Raw genomic sequence first — 18,930 nt, 5'->3', positions numbered from 1 at the left:
TTTGCTCCTGGGGGAACCCAAACTAATGCACGGACACGTTTGCACGTGTCTCCATCACGTGATGCTTTCTTTGTGTAATCGTGCTGCCCTCTCCCCTCTCCCTTCCTGGCTCTATTCATCTAGTTTTCTATATTTACTCCCTACCCCGCCAATAGTTCGGGAGTTTTACATTCTATTTCTTTTCCTTTTGAGGTTACTTTTATGTTTTTAGTATGCTTAGTAAGCAATATCTACACTTCCCTACAGAATAATATAAGGACTTGAGGAAACTTTTAAGCCAATTTTCTCCTATCATTCATACCATCAAAGAGTAGCTTTTAAATTCCACCTTCTTTTAAATTACCTCCTCTTGCCCCAAGTTGGACATTATTATTATTATTATTTTGGTGAGGAAGATTTGCCCTGAGTTAACATCTGTTGCCAATCTTCCTCTATTTTGTATGTGGGTCACCACCACAGCATGGCTGATGAGTGGTGTAGGTCCACGCCCGGGATCCAAACCCGCAAACCCAGGCTGCCACACAGAACTTAAACACTTGGCCACAGGGCTGGCCCCTGGACATTACTTTTTAAAAATATGTTTTTATAGTCAACACTTATTTAGATATGTTTGTGAATTTCTTTGCTAACTATTCTTCCTGCATCTGCTTTTGGAGTGTACTTTCCTTCCCAAAGTACACCCATTAGTAACTTTTCCAGCAAAGGTCTGTGAGTGACACGCTTCCTAAATATTTGTTTTAAAATTTCTCTATTTTGCTCTTACTCTTCATAATTTGACAATTATCTCACTGATAATTTAGCAGAGTATAGAATTCTAGATTGAATTATTTTCCATAAATACTTTTATACTACCATCCACTGATTTTGATATCTATAATTTTGATGAGAAATATGCTGCCAGCCAGATAATAATTTGTTTTTTGTAGGCAATCTGACTTTTCTTCATGGTACCTTTTTAAGATTGTATTCTTATATTTGATATGTTCTCCAGTTTAACTAGGGTTTTTTGATGGGCTCGTTTTTACTTATCCTACTCAGCAGTAAGGACTCATAACTTCATAATTTCAGCCATTATATCTTAAAATATTGCCTTCTCTTATCTCTGTGAATTCTTAATTTGTGGCTTTCCTACTAGATATTTGTTGGATCTTATCATTTTATTTTTTATGTATACTAATTACTTTTCCACACTCTCTCTGTCTTTATCTCCCTCTGCCATATTCTGGGTGAATTTGTTGTATGTTTCCAGTTTGTTTATTCTTTCTTTAGCTTTGTCTAATCTATTTAATCCAATCACCAACTTAAAAATTTTAATGACCATATTATTATTTCTAGAAGTTTCACTTGGTTTTTTAAAATCTACCTCTTTTTGTAAAAAAAAAAATGGATTTATCTTTTTAAAAAAAATCTCGTTAAATATTTTTAAGCATATTTATTTTATAGGGTTTACCTACTCTTCCTCTGGTGACTTATTTTCTTGTATGTTATGTAACTTTTTTTTTTTTTAAATTATTTTTTAATAAAAATTGTGTATATTTAAGGTGTACAACATGATGCTTTGAAATACATAGTGAAATGATTACTATAATCAAGCTAATTAATGTCCATCTCCACACATAATCATTTTTTTCTTTTTTTGTAGTGAGAGCACCTGAACTCTCTTAGTAAATTTCCAGTATTCAATACAGTATTATTAACTGTAGTCATCATGCTGTACATTAGATACCTAGGTATCCCATAGAACTTCAACTTTGTGTCCTTTGACCAACATTTCTTCATTTCTCCCACCTCCTCACCCCTGGTAACCACAGTTCCATTTTCTGCTTCTATGTATTTGACTGTTTCAGATTCCACATAAAAGAGAGATGGTGCAGTTTTTTTTTTTCTGTATTTGGCTTATTTCACTTAGCATAATGTCCTCCAGGTTCATCCATGCTGTCTCAAATGGCAGGATCTCCTTTTTTTTTTTTTTTTTGAATCACTAACATTTTTTTTGATTTTTATTGATATTTTAATGGTTTCTAACATTGTGAAATTTTGGGTTGTACATTTTTGTTTGTCCATCACCCCATATATGACTCCCTTCACCCCTTGTGCCCACCCCCCACCCCCACTTCCCGGGTAACCACAGTCCAGTTTTCTCTGTCCATGTGTTGGTTTATATTCCACATATGAGTGAGATCATACAGTGTTTGTCTTTCTCTTTCTGGCTTATTTCACTTAACATAATACGCTCCAGGCCCATCCATGTTGTTGCAAATGGGACGATTTTGTCTTTTTTTATGGCTGAGTAGTATTCCATTGTATATATATACCACATTTTCTTAATCCAATCGTCAGTCGAGGGACACTTAGGTTGCTTCCACTTCTTGGCTATGGTGAATAATGCTGCAATGAACATAGGGGTGCATAAGCCTCTTTGGATTGTTGATTTCAGGTGCGTTGGATAGATTCCCAGTAGTGGGATGGCTGGATCATAGGGCATCTCTATTTTTAATTCTTTGAGGAATCTCCATACCGTTTTCCATAGAGGCTGCACCAATTTGCATTCCCACCAGCTGTGTATGAGGGTTCCTGTTTCTCCACATCCTCTCCAACATTTGTTGTTTTTTGTCTTGGTGATTATAGCCATTCTAACGGGCGTGAGGTGGTATCTTAGTGTTGTTTTGATTTGCATTTCCCTGATGATTAGTGATGTTGAGCATCTTTTCATGTGCCTATTGGCCATCTGTATATCTTCCTTGGAGAAGTGTCTGTTCATTTCCTCTGCCCATTTTTTGATCGGGTTGTTTGTTTTTTTGTTGTTCAATTGTGTGAGTTCTTTATATATTATGGAGATCAACCCCTTGTCAGATGTATGTTTTGCAAATATTCTCTCCCAGCTGGTTGGTTGTTTGTTCATCTTGATTCTGATTTCATTTGTCTTATAAAAGCTCTTTAGTCTGATAAAGTCCCACTTGTTTATTTTTTCTTTAGTTTCCCTAGTCTGGGTAGGCATGTCATCCGAAAAGATTCCTTTAAACCCAATGTCAAATAGTGTGTTGCCTATATTTTCTTCTATGAGTTTTATAGTTTCAGGTCTCACCTTCAGGTCTTTGATCCATTTTGAGTTAATTTTTGTGAATGGCGATAGCACATGGTCCACTTTCATTCTTTTGCATGTGGATGTCCAGTTTTCCCAACACCATTTATTGAAGAGACTTTCCTTTCTCCATTGCATGTCCTTAGCACCTTTGTCGAAAATTAGCTGTCCGTATATGTGTGGTTTTATTTCTGGGCTTTCAATTCTGTTCCATTGATCTGTGTGTCTGTTTTTGTACCAGTACCATGCTGTTTTGATTACTATTGCTTTGTAGTATGTTTTGAAGTCAGGAATTGTGATGCCTCCTGCTTTGTTCTTTTTCTTTAGGATTTCTTTAGCTATTCGGGGTCTTTTGTTGCCCCATATAAATTTTAGTATTCTTTTTTCTATTTCTGTGAAGAATGTCATTGGGATTCTGATTGGGATTGCATTGAATCTGTAGATTGCTTTAGGTAATATAGACATTTTAACTATGTTTATTCTTCCAATCCACGTGCATGGGATATCTTTCCATTTCTTTATGTCATCGTAGATTTCCCTCAATAATGTCTTGTAGTTCTCATTGTATAGGTCCTTCACCTCCTTGGTAAGATTTATTCCTAGGTATTTTATTCTTTTTGATGCAATTGTAAATGGTATTATCTTTTTGAGCTCTCTTTCTGTTAGTTCATTATTAGCATATAGAAATGCAACTGATTTTTGTAGATTGATTTTGTACCCTGCAACTTTGCTGTAGTTGTTGATTGTTTCTAACAGTTTTCCAACAGATTCTTTAGGGTTTTCTATATATACAATCATGTCATCTGCAAATAGTGAGAGTTTCACTTCTTCGTTACCTATTTGGATTCCTTTTATTCCTTTTTCTTGCCTAATTGCTCTGGCCAAAACCTCCAGTACTAGGTTGAACAGGAGTGGTGAGAGTGGGCAGCCCTGCCTCGTTCCTGTTCTCAGAGGAATGGCTTTCAGTCTTTCCCCGTTGAGTATGATGTTAGCTGTGGGTTTGTCATATATGGCCTTTATTATGTTGAGGTACTTTCCTTCTATTCCCATTTTATTGAGAGTTTTTATCATAAATGGATGTTGTATCTTGTCAAATGCCTTCTCTGCGTCTATTGAGACGATCATGTGGTTTTTATTCTTTGTTTTGTTGATGTGATGTATCACGTTGATTGATTTGCGGATGTTGAACCATCCCTGCGTCTCTGGTATAAATCCCACTTGATCATGGTGTATGATCTTTTTAATATATTGTTGTATTCGGTTTGCCAATATTTTGTTGAGGATTTTTGCATCAATGTTCATCAGCGATATTGGCCTGTAATTTTCTTTCTTTGTATTGTCTTTGTCTGGTTTCGGTATCAGGGTGATGTTGGCCTCATAGAATGATTCAGGAAGTGTTCCATCTTCCTCTATTTTTTGGAATAGTTTGAGGAGGATGGGTATTAAATCTTCTTTGAATGTTTGGTAAAATTCACTGGAGAAGCCATCTGGTCCTGGACTTTTATTTTTTGGGAGGTTTTTGATTACTATTTCAATCTCTTTACTTGTGATTGGTCTATTCAGATTCTCCATTTCTTCTTGGTTCAGTTTTGGGAGGTTGTATAAGTCTAAGAATTTATCCATTTCTTCTAGATTGTCCAATTTGTTGGCATATAATTTCTCATAGTATTCTCTTATAATCCTCTGTATTTCCATGGTATCCGTTGTAATTTCTCCTCTTTCATTTCTAATTTTATTTACTTGAGCCTTTTCTCTTTTTTTCTTAGTTAGCCTGGCTAAGGGTTTGTCTATTTTGTTTATCTTCTCGAAGAACCAACTCTTTGTTTCATTAATCCTTTCTACTGTTTTTTTGGTCTCAATATCATTTATTTCTGCTCTGATTTTTATTATTTCTCTCCTTCTGCTGGCTTTGGGCTTTGTTTGTTCTTCTTTTTCTAGTTCTGTTAGGTGTAATTTAAGGTTGCCTATTAGGGCTTTTTCTTGTTTGTTAAGGTGGGCTTGTATCGCTATGAGTTTCCCTCTCAGGACCGCTTTTGCTGCGTCCCATATGGTTTGATATGGCATGTTATCATTTTCGTTTGTTTCCAGATAGTTTTTGATTTCTCCTTTAATTTCATCAGTGATCCATTGGTTGTTCAGTAGCATGTTGTTTAATCTCCACATTTTTGTCACTTTCCCAGTTTTTTTTTCCTGGTTCATTTCCAGTTTCATAGCCTTATGGTCTGAAAAGATGCTTGTTATGATTTCAATCTTCTTAAATTTATTGAGGCTTGCTTTGTTTCCCAACATATGGTCTATCCTAGAGAATGTTCCATGCGCGCTTGAGAAGAATGTGTAGTCAGCTGTTTTTGGGTGGAGTGCTCTGTATATGTCTACTAGGTCCATCTCGTCCAGTTTTTCATTTAAGTCTAATATTTCTTTATTAACTTTTTGTCTGGATGATCTATCCATTGCTGTAAGTGGGGTGTTAAGATCCCCTACTATTATTGTGTTGTTGTTGATTTCTCCTTTTAGGTTTGTTAATAGTTGTTTTATGTACATTGGTGCTCCTATGTTGGGTGCATATATATTTATAAGTGATATGTCTTCTTGATGGAGTGTCCCTTTTATCATTATATATTTCCCTTCTTTGTCTTTCTTAACCTGTTTTATCTTGAAGTCTACTTTGTCTGATATGAGTATGGCAACACCTGCTTTCTTTTGTTTGCCATTAGCTTGGAGTATTGTCTTCCATCCTTTCACTCTGAGCCTGTGCTTGTCTTTAGTGCTAAGATGTGTTTCCTGAAGGCAGCATATTGTTGGGTCTTGCTTTTTAATCCATCCTGTCACTCTGTATCTTTTGATTGGAGAGTTCAATCCATTTACATTTAGGGTAATTATTGAAATATGAGGGTTGAATGTTGCTGTTTTGTCACTTATTTTCTGGTTCTTTTGCATTTCCTTTGTTTCTTGTCCCATTTGTTTTGGACTGCCAATTCAGTTTGGTTGTTCTGTCTTATGATTCTTCTAGTTTTCTCTTTGTTTATCATATGTGGTTTTAATTTGATTATTTGTTTAGTGGTTACCTTGAGGTTTGGGCGAAAAATCTTCTGTATGAGATAGTCCATTATCTGATAGCCTCCTATTTCCTTATACTAAGTCAATTCAGTCACTTTCCTCTTCCCCTTCTAAGTTGCTCTTGTTATACCTTATTCTATCTTGTGTTGTGGCTGTGTGTTTACAGTGATGAGGTTAAATTTATTTTTGGTGAATTTCTTCCTTTGATCTTTGAGTTTAGTATTTAAGTGGTTGCTAACCTATTCCGGTAAAGATCTACTATTTCTCTGATTTTGTCTACCTACTTTTCTCCTTACTCCAAGCTTTGTGTTCCCTTTCTCTTCTTGTTTTCAGGCCTGACGGCCTTCTTGAGTATTTCTTGTAGTGGCGGTCTCGTGGCCATGAACTCCCTTAGCTTTTGTTTATCTGGGAGAGTTACTATTTCTCCATCATATTTGAAGGATATTTTTGCTGGATAGAGTATTCTTGGCTGAAAGTTTTTGTCTTTTAGTATTTTGAATATATCATTCCAGTCTCTTCTAGCCTGAAAAGTTTCTGTTGAGAAATCCGCTGAGAGCCTGATGGGAGTTCCTTTGTACGTTATTTTTTGTTTTTGTCTAGCTGCCCTTAATATTGTTTCTTTGTCGTTGACCCTGGCTAGCCTTACCACTAGGTGTCGTGGTGAAGGCCTTTGTCTGTTAATATATATAGGAGTCCTGTTGGCTTCGCTTACTGGTATTTCCTGCTCCTTCCCCAGATTTGGGAAATTTTCAGCTATTATTTCCTTGAATAGGCTCTCTGTTCCTCTTTCCCTCTCCTCTCCCTCAGGAATACCTATAATTCTTATGTTACATTTTCTAATAGAGTCCGATATTTCTCAGAGTCTTTCTTCATTTCTTTTTAGTCTTAGTTCTCTCTCTTCTTCCATCTGGAGTATATCTGTATTCCTATCCTCTAAAGTACTAATTCTTTCCTCCATATTGTCAGCTCTGTTCTTTAAAGATTCCAGATTCTCCTTTATCTCCTCCATTGTGTTCTTCATCTCCATCAGCCCTGATAGGTTTTTCTTTATGATTTCAATCTCTTTTGTGAAGAAACTCCTAATCTCATTGAATTGTTTGTCTGTGTTGTCTCATATTTCGTTGAGTGTTTTTATCATAGCTATTTTGAAATCTCTGTCATTTAGTTTATGGATTTCTGTGTCTTCGGGGTTGATTTCTGGGTGCTTGTCATTTTGTTTCTGGTCTGGTGATTTCATATATTTTTGCATTGTGGTTCCTGTGTTGGTTTTGATTTTCCTCATCCTGGAAGTCTCTGGTTGCAATTTCCACCTGCCGCCACTGTGTGGTGGTAAAGGGCTGTGTAGTCTAAGCCCCCTGCGCTCTGCCCCAGTTTTTCTGCTGCGATCCGCAGTTTTGTTTTGTTTTGTTTTGTTTCTTTTCCCCACTGCGATCCACGGGTCCAGTCCAGTTTATTCAGGTCTGCCTCGGACCGCTAGATCTGGTCGAGCTGCAGACTCCGGGTTGCGGGGAGGGGGGAGCTCTCTCTTTTGCCCTCTGGGTCCCTGACGTGGGAGGCTTCTCGTTTGCCCCTCTTTATCCGCTCTCTGGGTTGCTCAGATGTTGATGGTAGCCCTGTGGCTCCTCTGAGCCCTCTGTGCGGGAGTTTCCTACTGGCTGAGAGAGCCCGAAGAGCTACAGTTTCCCGCCGAGGGCCGCCCCTCCCCCCTCTCTGGGAGCCGCGCGGACCGGATCGCTGATCTGATGGGGAGGGAGCGGAGTTCTCCTTACCTCTCCCCACTTCCTCCGGGGGCCCAGCACGTTCCGCTCTCAGATGTGCGGCAGTGTGGATCCCTCCGCTCCAGCTTTTGACTGTCTGGGATTCCGTTGTTGGTCTGTGGCTGTTACTTTTGTTGTATTTTGTGGGGGAAGAATTCACGGGAAAGCTCACTCCGCCATGATGCTGACGTCACTCTGTTATGTAACTTTTTATGGTGAGTTCATCTTCCACGGGATTTGCTTTTTAAAAAGTTAAGTGGTTTCATGTGTTCTGGGCTTGGAAGTGTTTCTACAGGTGGTACCATGTTTGCTTTGGTGGAGCTTTAGAGTTTCAATGATCCTAGAGCAGTTTGTATGCTAATTGACCCTCTTGGAGTCCCCACACCACTCTAGAAGTGTAAATTTGGACCCTGCATCTGTCTACGGCACAGACCTAGGAATTATATTTCCTGGAATTATTTTTTCTCCCCATCACTCTTGGTTCAGGGAGAATGGCATGCTTCCATGATACTTCTCTGTCTGGGGATGGCGTGGGATCTTTTTTTTGGTTTACTTATCATGGAACAGGGAGCCTGTGGAGGCCTTGGGTTTCATGCAGGGGAGCAAATTCCAGCCCCCTGCCTCAAGCAATCCTAAGGCCCTACCTCCTATCCCCACCTGCCCTTCAAGCCTAACCTTGTATCTGAAAGTTTCTGTCAGTTCAGCTCCTTCTTCCAAGCCTAGCTTTGAGTTTCCTCTATTTTTGGCTCTTGGACATTTCCATCTTTGTTTTGAGCTTCATTTTGTGTTAAAACATTTAAATTGTTTTTTATCCATTTGTTTGTTCATTTATTTAACATACACTTATGGAGCACTTTCTTTGTGTCCAAGTACTACTCTACACACTGGGGATATGCAAGTTGTGAGAAGAAGAGTGAAATGATCATATTAACATTTTAAAGGATTAATCTGGATGCTGGCTTTCTTTATTTCTCTGTGCTTCCATTTGGATAGTTTCTGCTACTTTGTCTTAAGTTCACTGATCCTTCCTCCTGCAGTATCTAGTCTGCTCTTGAGCCCACTCTAGTGAATTTCACTTTTCAGATATTCTATTTCTCAACTACACATGTTCCATTTGGTTCTTTTGGATTTTTTTTCATTGTGTTGAGGTTTTCCTTTAAATCTTTGGACAAATTTATAGTATCTCTTTTATTTTTTTATTTTTATTTTTATTTATTTATTTTTTTTGTGGGGAAGATCAGCCTTGAGCTAACATCCGTGCTAATCCTCCTCTGTTTGCTGAGGAAGACCAGCTCTGAGCTAACATCTATTGCCAATCCTCCTCCTTTTTTTTTTTCCCCTCCAAAGTCCCAGTAGATAGTTGTATGTCATAGTTGCACATCCTTCTAGTTGCTGTATGTGGGACACTGCCTCAGCATGGCCAGAGAAGTGGTGCGTTGGTGCACGCCTGGGATCCGAACCCAGGCTGCCAGTAGCGGAGCGCATGCAGTTAACCACTAAGCCACAGGGCCAGCCCTATAGTATCTCTTTTAAAGTCTTCAATTTCTTATTTCATTCTCTCAATAATTTGCAAATTTTTTTCTATTGACTGATTTTTTTCCTGGTTAAAAGTAACATTTTTCTGCTCCTTTGCATATCTAGTAATTTTTTATTTACTGTTAGATGATGTAAATATAACCTTGTTTGGCGTTTGGATTTTGTTTGATTTTCTTTAATTCTATATTGAATTTTGTTTTGTTTTGGAAGCTGAATGATTTATCTATGGATTAACTTGATCTTATTGAATCTTGTTTTTAAAATTTGTTAGGGCGAGTCTAGAAGACCTTTACACTAGGACTAGTTTTGCCCACTTACTGCTTATCTTACCAGTTATCTGTGACCTTTCTGGTATTTCTGCTTCATGCTCAGAGTTTTCAACAAGGTCGCTTCTCTCAGTTGATTGGCATTCAAACATCAAACATTCAAACACTGTGAGTTCCAGTAGTTTTTCAGTTTGTATCTCCATAGTAGCTGTTCCTTCCCAAGAACTTTTTCTTTGCCCTGCCTTGTTGTATCTCACTCTGTGTCTGCATGGCTTGGAATCCAGCCAACAATTCAAGGGGACCACTATGCCGAAATCTGGAGCTCTTTCTCTGTTTAACTTTCTCCTCTCTGGTCCTCTGCCCCATAAATTCCAGCTACCTCACACTTTCAAAACTCTGATACCTTCCTTTTCAGCTCGGTGAGGTTGCTATAAGCTTTTCGAGATCTCCCTACCTATATCAGGGTCTTGGTAAGTACCCCCAGGCAGAAAATCAGGGTAATGTAAGGCTCACACTGTCTGTTTCCTTTCTTTCTGAGGTTACAGTCTTGTGCTATCTATTGTTCAATATCTGAAAACAGTTGGTTTATATGTTTTGTCCAATTTTTTAGTTGTTTACAGTGGGAGGGCAAGTCTAATTCTAGTTACTCTATCATATCTGGGTATGGAGCTCCCATATTGCTTTTTTTTTATTATTATAAAAAAGTATTTGGCCAAAGAATTTGGTACTTTGAATAATCTTATAGGAAATTTTTATTGTTAAATTTGTTTTCTTAGAAAGGTTTCCTTTATGCATGGATAGATGTAATAGTAAAATTAGTATAATATTTCAGTGTAATCTAGACCCTATTCTTTATAGAAATTGTCCTCTTTATGTATATATCTATTTATATGTGTATGTATTTGTAGATGTATGCCTATGTATGCAAATGTATTTAAATTTGTATGTTCAAAATACGTACACACACACACACACACACACACACACACAGAGCACGTTGGAATCCAGCCAACAATTAGAAACTCTCAAGAACTTGAAATACCACTGTACTGGGTTGAATTGTGTCCCCCCAAAAAGATATGTTTAAGTCCCAGCCCCTGGTACCTGTGAATATCACCTTATTTGAAAATAGGGTCTTTGCAGATGTAATGAAGTTAAAATGAGTTCATACTGGATTAGGGTGGGCCCTGATCCAATGGCTGGCGTCCTTCTAAGAGGGAAATTTGGACACAGAGAGACAGAAACGGAGGGAAGATGGCCATGTGAGGATAGAAGCAGAGATGAGTTGTGCTGCCACCAGCCAAGGACCACCAAGGATTGCCAGCAACCACCAGAAGCTAGAAGAGGCAAAGAAGGGCTCTTCTCTAGAGATTTCAGCAGGAGTATGGCCCTACTGGTACCTTGAATTTGAACTTCTAGCCCCCAGAACTATGAGAGCATAAAATTCTGTTAGTTTACATCCAGTTTGTGGTACTTTGTTATAGTAGTCCTAGGAAATTAATATAACCACCTTACGTAAGTTCCTGGCAGCTATGCCAAAGACATTCAAGTGGAGATAACACGTAAGCAAGGGTATATTGACCCTTGGAATTTAGGGGAAAGGTCAGGACAAGTGATATACATTTGGTAACTGCAAATTCTTTTCCTATTTGTCTATTGGGTTGTGTTTCTTATTTATTTGTAGGAACTCTTTATAAATTCTGGATATTAATCTTTTGTTATATATGTTATAAGAGTAAATAATTAGTTAATTTTATATCACGTCCAAACTTGGATAACCAGTTTGTACAAATACACTCTTCCCTGGTGATGGGTACAGCAGAGAGTTAAGAACATGGCTTCTGGAGTCAGAATCCCTGGGTTTGAATGCCACTTCGCATTTTTTAGCTGTACGGTCTTGGAAAGATTATTAGCCTCTGTGTATGTCATTCTCCTCCTCTATAAAATAGGGATATACCTACCTTATGGAGTTTGGGATGATTAAATGGAGTAATTCTGGCACAGTATTTGGTAGTGTCTGATACATATTAAGTATTCAATGCATATTAGCTATAATTAATATTATTATCATTTCTCTCACAAATTTATGTCAAAATTCCTTTGGTTGATATTTTTATTAATTTGAATAAGCATTTTGTTTGTTAAACATTTATTAAGAAGTTTTGAATATAAAATGGATAGAATATAGGAAGAATTTGCTTTCAAAATAACACCTTCAAAAATGGTAAAATTTAGGTAAATATTTTTTTTTAATAAGTATTATAATACCTACAAATTCTAAGTCTCAGATCTGACAAATTCAAAATCTTAGCTATTTGAGCTTGTTTTATATATATGTATATATATAAATATATATATCTCCAGACTGAGAAGTAGACACTGTAAACTCTATTTATGGGAGAAAATTTAAACATTGTTTCCCTGTCTTTAAAATAACCTCTTTTCTTGTCTTTAAAATAACTTTTTCTTTCAGAGTTTGTTTTTGGCTCGATGGTTACACAGTGTTACTTACATTTACTCTTTTGAATTTTTCTGCTGAATTTGCACATGTAATTCCTGTATGTTTAACCACAGAACCTCCTCCCCAAATTGTTTTCTTGAAGTACCTTTAGGCAGGGAGAAGATGAGCAATATATAGATAGTTATTGCCAGCTTCTTTGTTAATGTTGCTGTTTGTTACTCCTAAAAATTGTCTCATGTTTTTAAAGACTTTTATAAAATATAGGATATATAGTATAATACCTATTTTTATTCTTCCTACCAAAATTAATAGAAATTTTCCTGTGAAAAATATCTTTGGTTTATTTTCCAGAAAGCTCTTCCCAGCAGAAACTCTTAAAAATGCTTTTTTCCAGAGAGACAGTTGAATGCAGTTTCTAGACAGGATTCTCTGATATGAATTGGCTAAGACAACTTGTAATAACATTACTTGGTATTTTTCAGGCACAGTAGGGAAGGTGTCCACCATATATTCCAGTAAAATCCTGAGGGATTTTGTTCAGATTTTTGCAAGCCAGAAACACAAGTCCTTGAAGGTAGTGGTTTTTATACGTAAGAAAGGCTTTTCTTTTTGTTATGTTAATAAATATAGAATGACCTCAACACCAGAGGGCAGTATTTTATAGTAGTTGGCAAAATGGCCTCATAGTCTGTGTAATCATCTGATGGATTAAAAAAGGTGTCTTATGTATGTTTAGTGTTTTCCCCATGTTATCATATAATACATCTGGTCCTGGGCGTCATAATGAGTCTAGAATTTCAAAACCATAGGCTTTATTTTTATCTTTTTTAACCATTCTGTTTTGTGGAGTTAAACCTCCCTGAATTAATTTTCACACTAAGCTGAGCTGATTCTGGTGGTTAGTCTGGTTGGCACAGCCCCACAGGCCCCCAGCCCAGCTCAGAGGGGGCCCTGCCTTGTTAGGGAGTAATAGATTCGTGCGCAGCCAGCAGACTTGGTTTGGATTCGGGGATGGTCAGAATTTGTGAATTTTGTTCTAGAAGAGTATCCTGTCTGAGAAGAGAAACTTTCATAAAATTTACTTAATGCACATTTATACTTTTTGCAGTTTAAAAACAACAGACAATAGTGGGGACATTTCGATATACTGCATTTGGTTTCCCATCTCTTCTTGTTTGCTAGTTTCCATTCAATATAACCATATATTTTTTAAAAGTTTAAAATACTTCTTAAAAAACTCTTCTGTATCCTTGTTAAAACAGGAAAGCATCTTTATATTGACTAGGTAATTCCTATTTTTCTCCCTTTAAAAAAGGTTTTCCCTGCTTGCTGCACATCTAATATACACATTGTAGAAAATAAATATGTATGGCAAAAAAAAGAAAGTAAAAACACTTGTAATCTCACCTCATAAATAAGATTTTGTTGTACGTATTCTCTGCTTTTTTCAGTTCTTTTCTTTTTTTAAAATACAGTGGAAACATACTGTACACTATTTTATAATTCGTATTTTTCCCATAACAGTCTAATGAGCATCTTGCCACGTTGTACATCATCACTTTTTCTTTCTTTTTTTTTTTTTTTTTGGTGAGGAAGATTAGCCCTGAGCTAACATCTGTTGCCAATCTTCCTATTTTTGCTGAGGAAGACTGGCCCTGGGCTGACATCTGTGCCCATCTTCCTCTACTTTATATGGGACGACGCCACAGCATGGCTTGATAAGCGGCACGTAGGTCCACTCCCGGAATCCAAACCCACGAACCCCAGGCTGCCGGAGCGGAGGGCTCAAACTTAACTGCTACACCATCAGGCCAGCCCCACAGTGACAGATATTTTAATTTGCATTTTTATTATGATTAAGGCTAAACAGTCTTTTATATGTTTATTCTTATGTGCATTGTCTGTTTTTGTCCTGTGCCAGTTTTTCTGATTGGGATGTTAGTTTTTTTGTTTTGATTTTTTAAAAAACTTTTCATTTGGAAATAATTTCAGACTTACAGAAAAGTTACAAGTCTAGATCTAGTACAGAGAAGACCTGTATACACTTTACCCAGATTCACATATTATTAACATTTTGCCTATTTTTCTTTATTATCAATTCTCTATGTATCTAATTTTTTTTCCTGACCATCTGAGAGTAAAGTCACATGTATCATGGCCCTTTACCTCTAAATACTTTAGCGTATATTACCTAAGAATAAGAATATTCTCATACATGACCAAGGTGCAATTATCAACTTCAGTAAATTTGCATAATACTTTCATCTAATCTATTGTCAGCATTCCAGTTTTGTCAATTGACCCAATAATATCCCTTATAGCATCGTTTTTCCTCCAAATCAAGATTCAGTCTATGGTCAGATGTTGCATTTAGTTGTCATGTCTCTTTAGGCTCCTTTAATCTGGAACATTTCCACAGTTTTTGTCTTTTATGACATTGACATTTTAAAAGAATATTGTCTTAGTCCGTTCAGGCTGTTATAGCAAAATACCACAGACTGGTGGCTTATAAACAACAGAAATCTATTTCTCACAGTTCTGGAGGCTGGAAGTCCAAGATCAGGGGGCCAGCGCGGTTGTGTTCTGGTGAGGGCCCTCTTCTGGGCTGCAGACTGCAGACTTCTGTGCTAGGTCCTCACATGGTGGAAGGGGGTGGGGAGCTCTGTCAGCCCCCTTTAAAAGGGCACTAATTCCACTCATAAGAGCTCTGCCCTCGTAACTTAATTGCCTTCCAAAGGCCTCACCTCTTGATACCATCACCTTGGGGGTTAAGTTTCCAACACAAGAATCTGGGGGGACACAAACATTCAGACCACAGCAAATATGATCCCTCATTTTTTTTTATTAGAATGTTACTCATTTTGGGTGTCTCTGATGCTTTTTCGTGACTGGATTTAGGAAATGCGTTCTTGGCTGGAATATCCCTTACATAGTATGTGTCCTGAGCATGCCCATCTGGAGGCGCTCGATATCCATCGGCCCCACAATCATGATGTTAATTTTGATCATCTAATCAAGATGTTGTCCTGTTTCTCCACTGGAGAGTAACTATTTTTCCCCTTAAAACCAATAAGCCATCCTGAGGAGATCCTTTAAGACTATGCAAATATCCTGCTCCTCATCAATATTTCCCCCTAGAGTTGGCACCCGTTGATGATCCTTGCCTTAGCTATCTTTACTATGGTGGCTGCAGCAAAAATTTTCCTTGACCTCCTTAGGGTCTCTGACTAGGTCTGAAATTTAAACTGACAAAGGCAGGTTAACAGGAGAAAAATGTACAGATTTTATTGAATTTTTACGTGTACATGGGAGCCTTCACAAGAGAATGAAGACCCGAAGAAGTGGCTGGAGCAGGAAACTTTTATATGTTTTAGACAAAGAAACAATAAATTAGTGAAGAAGTGACAAAGGGGTTCATAGTAGGGGCAGTAAATGGTGAAGAAGTGACTAGGAAGATAAGAGTTAGTTTAACAAGTTGTTTATACAGCCTACTTGGCCCAAAGTTCCCTGCCTCTGCTGATGAGACTGTCTTCTTTCCTCCTGGTACAGGGAGGGCACCTTTCACATGGGACATTTATGGCCTGTTTCAGGGAAGAAGGGCGAGGTGAGGAGGTCAGAGTGACCCTCTTGCTTCTGCCGTTTTCTCAAACTCCTTCAGCTTAAGATATTCAATATGCCAAGGTGCCATATTTTGGTGTAGAGTGTCTTGCACTCCATCATTGTAAAATGATGATTTTCCAACTGTGATGTTCCTTCCATGTTTTCTAGTTGGTACTCAGCATCTACTGCAAGGAAGAATTCTCTCCTCTACTCCCTCTCCCCTGTTTGTCTGTCTCTCCATCCATCATCTGTCTGCCTGTCTGTCTATCATACATATGTACTTATGGATTTCTATTTTTCAATGGTTTATAATTTATTTGTATTTATTATTTTGGCACTCAAATTGTCTCAGATTTGGACTGTGGGAGCCCCCTTCAATCTGGCTCCTGTGTCTTTGTGAGCCTCTATCATTTTGGGGGGCATTCTCTTACTTTCTGGTCTAACAAGATATTCCAGGCTCATTGTACACCTTCCTGGTCCTAGAATTCATTCATTTCTCCAAGGATCCTAATTCTTTTTAACGTGGAATGGTATTAGTGACCAAGATATGGACATTGTGTGTACTCATTGCTACTGGGGTGTTTTGCTTTTAGGCCCTGCCTGTGGACATTGCTAGACAACATGTGGATGTATATGCACATACACACACATATGCATATGTACATTTCATATTACTGTTTAATAACTCTTTATATTTATTAAGGAATACGTTAGAATCTCATATGTATTAAAAGTAACCTTCCCAGTTTATAATTTGCATTTTAATTTTTCTTGTTATTTATTTATTTATTTATTTGGTGAGGAAGATTGGCACTGAGCTAACACCTGTTGCTAACCATCCTCTTTTTGCTTGAGGAAGAGTGGCCCTGAGCTAACATCTGTGCCCATCTTCCTCTACTTCGTATGTGAGTCGCCACCCCAGCATGGCTTGATGAGTGATGTAGGTCCATGCCCAGGATCCAAACCCACGAACCCGGGCCGCCAAAGCGGAGCACACAGAACTTAACCACTATGTCACTGGGCTGGCCCCAGTTTTTTTTGTTATTTTGTTTATGATGTTTTGAACTATAAAGTTGTGCTGTAATTTTCTTTTTTCTTTATCTTTCTGCTCTTGGTATTAATCTAAGATTCTACAAAATTCACATATTTTGGTCCTTTCATTAAAAAAATTTAAACCTCTAATTCACCTGTAATTTATTTTTGCATGTGGTGTGTCATAACAAACATTTTTTTCCTGATTATTTAACAGGTTGTGTTAATAGCATTTATTAAGTATGTTATGCTATTACTGCTTATTAGCAGTGTCACTTATATCATATTTGTATGTGTATCACTATGTGCATGCACACACACAACACTCATGTGCACTTGGGTTTGTTTTTTAGATTTTTTTTTTATTCCATTGAGCAGTCTGTTTTCTCTGGTGCCGTTACCACATTGTATTAAAACTTCTAGCTTTACAGTTTTTTGATTTTTTCATGCTCACTCATTTTTCTGTCGAGCCATTCATCATATTTGTTGCGTACTTTCCATGTGCAGGCTTTGTTCTGGGTGCTGATGATCTGATGCTGATCAGCAGGGTCGCTGTCTCACAGGCCTTAGAGAAGCATATAGACAAACACGGGGGTAACTACAACCCCGCCAGGTCAGGGGTATAATGAGGAGGGGCAGAGAGCGATGGGACGTACTACCCACCTTCCTGCCTTTGTGCCCAGGCACTCTGCCCTCCCTTCCACCACTGAGGATGGATGTTCCCGCCCTTGTCTGAGACCAGCCTCCACCATGCACTAGATTCTTCCCCCTCTCAACTTCCCAGGCATTCATTACAGCATTTCTCTCCTTTCTTTCCTACATCATCAACTTTTCCTTCCCTACTGGATTATTCCCATTATGATGAGTGAAATCCTTTCATAGCCCCATATTCTCCTCCAATTACCACGCATTTCTCTGCTTACCTTTATGGCCCAAATCCTTGAGTTATCTACGTTCACTGTCTGCAGTTCCCCTCCCATTCCCCCCTGAAGCTGTTCTGGTCAGTCCTTCACCTCTACCACTCCACCAATACCTCTCATGCCGAGGTCACCTGTGACCTCCGTGTTGCTGAATCCATTGGTCAATTCACATTCTGATGTTACTTGACCTACCAATGGCGTCTGACACAGCTGATCACTCCCATACTCTTTCTTTAGTGGCTTCGGGGACCCACTCTCTTGGTTTTCCTTCTACCTTGTTGGCCACTTCTTCTCAGAGTCCCTTATTTCCCCATCTCTGAATGCTGGAGCCACCCAGGACTTAGACCTTGGGCCTGTTCTTTTCTCTGTCTGCCCTCATTCCTTTGGTGATCATATCCAGTCTCAAGGTTTTAACTATCATCTCTCTAATGGAAACTCCAAATTTATATCCCCTGCTCAGACATCTCCTCTGAGCTCCAGACTTGTATGTCTACCTGCCTCCTTACGTCTAATTCACCACCAGCTAACATGCCCCATTATTTTTTACCTGTTTGTGTATTTGTTTATTTCCCACTAACCTGTAAGTTCCATAAGGGCAGAGACTTTTGTCTGTTGTAGTCAAGGTTGTTTATACAGCTTCTAGAACAGTGCCTAGTGCATAACAATTGCTTAATAAATATTTGTTGAATGAATGAATGTCCTAAATATTCAAACTGATATTTTCTCAAGTTTCTCCAATTTCTTATGATGAGTTTATTTCAAAGGGGGTAATCTCTCTTATTTTAAACTATTGAATTTTTTATTCTCTGGTAGTTTTTTAGTTCATCTTTATAGAGGGAACTATGTTTGGCCAATGCTTAAATAATAATAGGTTTGATCACTTATTATATTATGGGTGCCTGTTTCAAATATTTCAGGCCAAGATGAGAAGAGAAGACAATAGTTTGGATTTGCTGGGGGTTTATTTTTCCAGACAGAGTTACGATTGTCTGTGTAGAGTAGAAGAGAACTCACCCGGAAGCAGCCAAGGGCAGGGAACTTCCCTGTGGTGCTGACGAGTTTTGTTTTGGTTTTATCCTTTTGTTACTGTTATGGAAGTAGCAGCAGTAGGAATAACAACGAGGTCAGTAACAATTGCTAGCATTCACTGAGCGCTTCACTGAATGCTGAGCGCTGTGATAGGGCTTTCCATGCATTCTCTCAATTAAGCCTGATAATT

The sequence above is a fragment of the Diceros bicornis genome, chromosome 34, assembly GCF_020826845.1.
Source record: "Diceros bicornis minor isolate mBicDic1 chromosome 34, mDicBic1.mat.cur, whole genome shotgun sequence".
NCBI classification, from domain to species: Eukaryota; Metazoa; Chordata; class Mammalia; order Perissodactyla; family Rhinocerotidae; genus Diceros; species Diceros bicornis.
This window is presented reverse-complemented; position numbering follows the sequence as displayed.